This window comes from Myotis brandtii, unplaced genomic scaffold (assembly GCF_000412655.1).
Source record: "Myotis brandtii unplaced genomic scaffold, ASM41265v1 scaffold37, whole genome shotgun sequence".
Lineage (NCBI taxonomy): Eukaryota > Metazoa > Chordata > Mammalia > Chiroptera > Vespertilionidae > Myotis > Myotis brandtii.
The window spans coordinates 3,791,484-3,796,068 of NW_005364225.1; the positions used below are offsets into that span (position 1 = coordinate 3,791,484).

General features: G+C 37.7%; 1 long non-coding RNA gene and 1 pseudogene across 1 annotated transcript; one reads left to right on the top strand and one right to left on the bottom strand.

The window, feature by feature from the left end:
* Nucleotides 1-493: 493 nt before the first annotated feature.
* LOC106727117 lies at nucleotides 494-2,208 on the bottom strand. Its single transcript, XR_001363278.1, has 3 exons — nucleotides 2,114-2,208; nucleotides 1,662-1,818; nucleotides 494-771 (listed from the first exon to the last, which is right to left on the bottom strand). It is a non-coding gene; the product is annotated as an uncharacterized LOC106727117 (long non-coding RNA).
* Nucleotides 2,209-2,918: 710 nt separating this feature from the next.
* On the top strand, nucleotides 2,919-3,328 carry LOC102243650 (annotated as a pseudogene).
* The last annotated feature ends 1,257 nt before the right edge of the window (nucleotides 3,329-4,585 follow it).

The following is a 4,585-nucleotide window of genomic DNA, read 5'->3' on the forward strand; positions in this document are numbered from 1 at the left end:
TGTCTCTTGGCTTTCTGAATGTCCTCTTTTGAAAAGTGTCTATTTAGGTCCTTTGCTCATTTTTTGATTTGATTGTTTATCTTCCTTTTGTTAAGTTGTATGAGTTCCCTATAAATGTTGGAGATTAAACCCTTATCGGTGATAACATTGGCAAATATGTTCTCCCATGCAGTGGGCTTTCTTGTTGTTTTGAAATTTTATTTTCTTATCTGCCCATTACCAGGGATTAAATCTTGTCTATTTTGAGCATATGGGAGGGCTACTATTTATTTACAAATGAATTATTTAGTGCAGACAATTGCCAACTGCAACTGAAGGCCAGACTTGGCACCTTGAGATGCAATAGAAGAGAGTGAGAGAGGAGGATGACACACAGCCATTAGTAAACCTGGCTCTCACTGGTTGTATTATTATACCAATGATAATGACTAAGCTGTTAGGAAGTGTCCTTTGATTTTACGTGCAGATGTAAAACAAAGACTTGGAAACTGTCCAAGAAAAACAAATTTTAATCTAATCTGCATAAATTAGAAAGTCAAAGTTTTCAATAATTTGGCTTAAAAAGACATAAGACCGAGTAGTTTGCAATAGTTTTGATTCTCCAAATCATTTTGATATAAAATGCCCCAATGTGTCCCCATTGGCAATGAAACGAGTGTCTTTGTACCACATGCCTCTAATACAGCATCAACCTTCGGCTCATCTCCTGGAAAATCATCTGCTAACCGTCTGGGGAAACCTTGCTCCATGGACTGGCTGTTTTCGTCAAATCTGTACTGAATGAAAGAAATACAGGTCAACATTGTGCAGAGGCCCCATTGCATGCAACAGTATGAAGTAATGTGAATGCTCCAGTGTGGAATCCTGGATAGTCCTCAACTGGTGGAAGGAAGTGTTAAACATTTTTATGGCTAAAAATGTATGTGACTTCCCTGGACTTTAAGCTTAGCACATAAATCAGAATTTTCTCAGGAACAAAGACATAATGATATTGTACAGAGGCTCCACGTGTATGTCTGAGGTTGGTTTTCTAAGCCTCTAGACACACAGATCCGAAGTGCCCTTCTGCTGGAAAGGCATGAAGACTGCACACACATAAAACGCAAAGTGAATTAAATCATTTGACTAAAAATAAACGTTTTGTTCTCTATCACACTTGCCCCATAAACTTTGTCTTTATAGCCTGACACACATAAGCTTCCTATAGTGGCCATTGTCTAGACCTCAGTTAGTCTCTCCTGATGTCTTTTTTTAAAAGATTTTAAATTGATTTTTAGAGAGAGAGAATGAGAAATTGATGTGAGAGCGAAACATCTATCAGCTGCTTCCTGCATGCCCCACTCCCGGGGATGAAGCCTGCAACCCTGGCATGTGCCCTGATGGGGAATCGAACTGGCAACCTTTCAGTACACAGGATGACACCCAACCAACTGAGCCACACTGGCCAGGGCTCTCCTGATGTTTTTTGGAGTCTGGATATATGAGCCAGTAATCAGCTGTTGTGAGAGCCCTTTATTCTATCTGGGAAGCTGGTTCCCTCATAATCAGAAAGTTTGAAGTTAGACAAAATTAGCGGGTAAGAGTGGTGAATATCCTTAAAGAAAGAAATAATTTTCTTAATTAATTAAGCTGCATACCAAGTCATTCCTATTGCATCTTACCTCCAGTATTTGTCCTCTACAAAGAAGTATGTTTTCTTTTCCTTATCAGAAACAGCTGCATCCATTTTCCTTATGGCTGGAGAAAAACCCCGGGTGTGGATGCCTCCTGGATAACCTGCTTGCACCTCATTTCCTCTGATGGCCCAGAACTGCTTTCCTATTGAAAAAAGAAACCCAAGAAATTCTGAGAGAATCCTTTTGGTTTTAGAAATGATTTTAGTGCATTATTATGAAAAAGAGGAAGTCTTGGTTTTAATTCTAACCACTAACCCAATGGCCAGTTCATAGCTGATACTTAATAAATATTCTCTGAATGAGTAAATGAATAAATGAGTGAACAAATAAATGGTCCACTGCCCTTTCTTGGTCTTATATTTATTATTTATAACTAACAGTGCCCAGTCCTAGTTATTTCTTATAGTCTCGGTGACTTCTCAATCTAAATTTCTCACCTAGTACTCTTTCTTAAGCTTTGCATCAATATATCAGTTCCTTTTGACTTCCTCTTGCATCTCATGGTCACCTGGTCCAGTCTGTGCTGCTTCTGAATTCCTTGGGCATCCATACACATTTGAGTGAATCAGGACAATGCAATTCTATCAGTCTCTTTGCTTTTACTTTGTTATACTACCCTTCCCATGCCAACCCGAGCCCCTTCCTCTCATCACAGCCAGGTTATCTAATCTAAAATGTCAATTTCTTGCTTCACCTGCACTGAAGGACTTGTACCTGCCTGAGAAGTTCCAGATACACTATTAATTTTGTGTAAACATTGCTTCTGCCTTAAAGACCTTTCCACTCTCTACACACCCCACGTGTCTCCACACGGCAAAGTTCTTCTCCTTTAACACTCCTCCTAACATCACCTCCTCTCAGAGATCTGTGCTGACCCTTGGGTGTGGGTCACGTGCTCCTCCTTGGCTCCCAGGGCACGTGGCCTCCCTCAGTCCCAGCTCTTATCATGCATGCAGTATGCTGAGGGCTTCATCTCTGCTGCCTTCTCTAGAATAGGAGCACCTTTTAGTTTCAAACTTCACCACTAACAAGCACTGTTCTCGGCACATTGCACGTGATAAATAAATGCTAGGAATATTCGTGGATAGCAGCAATACTTTAGAGTTATAGAGCCCTAACAATGTCCACTGTAATCTCACATTATTTCATTTAATCCTCATAAAAATGGGGTTGTTAGAAATACATATTTTATAAAAATCCCCATACAGTTTGAAATTCAAAAATACTCTAAAATAGTCCTCTTCCGGGGACGGTGACTTCAGGTATTCACCATGGTCCAGCGTTTGACATACCGTCGGAGGCTGTCCGACAATACAGCCTCTAACAAAACCAGACTGTCCCGAGCCCCTGGTAATAGAATTGTTTACCTTTACACCAAGAAGGTTGGGAAAGCACCAAAATCTGTGTGTGGTGTGTGCCCAGGCCGACTTCGCGGAGTTCGTGCTGCGAGGCCTAAGGTTCTAATGAGGTTGTCTAAAACGAAAAAACACGTCAGCTGGGCCTATGGTGGATCCATGGGTGCTAAATGTGTCCGTGACAGGATCAAGTGTGCTTTCCTTATTGAGGAGCAGAAAATCGTTGTGAAAGTGTTGAAGGCACAAGCACAGAGTCAGAAAGCTAAATAAATTTAAAAATGAAGCTTTTTTGAGTAATAAAAACAAAAGTCTCATTCTGTTAAAAAAAAAAAATACTCCCAAATAACTTACGAGTCAAGATAAGATTTTTTAAAATGAACAGATGAAAATACTATATATCGAAACTTGTGAGATAAAACAAAGGCTGGGAAGAAAGAGATATTTATAGGCACAAATGCTTAGACTAGAAAAAAAGGCTCCAAGTTAATAAGGTAAGTTTCAAACTTAAGTTATAAAAAGTAGTAATAGAATGAATTCAAAGAAAACAAAAATGAAGGAAATAACACAGATAGAACATAATTAAATATTGGTCTCTGCAAAGACCAACGAAATTGTCAAATACCTTATTATCTTATGAAATCAATAAAGAAAAGAATGACACAAAGATTCAACATTAGTAATGAAAAAGGAAACACAACTTCGGCAATAATCAAAATGACAATAAAATAATACTCTGATCATTTATAACAGTTGATTTGAAAACAGAATATATTGACAAATTCCTGGGAAAACGTTTATAAAAATAACTCAAAAAGTAGAAACTCGAATAGCACATAACAATAGAACGGACTGAAACGGTAGTTTAAAAGTCTGACAAAGGAGCCAACAAGCCTGCATAGTCCATTAGGTAACTAATCCATCCCTGCACTGACACATCATGTTACCTCTTAAGGCTTTATAAAGCAGGACATTTCTACTCATCTTATGCTTCTCCAGGAATATCTTGGCTATTTGTGGTCTTTGCTTTGCCGTGTAAAATTATGGAAACAGTATGTCAAATTCCATGAAAGCTTTGGCATTTGAATTGAAAACTCCCCGTATCTATAGATAAATTGGAAATTTTACTATATTAAAATTTTCTATCCACAAATATGGGATATCATCTATTACTTAGGTCTCATTGAATATTTTTAAATGGAGCTTATAATGTTCTTTATACACATCTTATTTAAGCATTAGCAATATCTTACAGTAATAAACCATCCAAAGTTTAACACACTGAAGAAAATTCATGCCTTGATGAAATGATTGCAATCTAATTTATTTCAACAAATTTTAAAACTTTATATAGTACTTATCTTTCAAAATAAAAATGGCATCTTTGCTAGGAACTTTATATGCAGCATCTAAGTCTGATGGAAGAGAGGGCCAAAGTGCAGAAATCAAATGAAATTCACATTGGAGTTTCCAGGGGGATCTGCGTCAAAAATACCAGTAATACATAAAAATTAATTACAATCATCTTTTCTCTGTAGATACATTTTTAAACAGAAC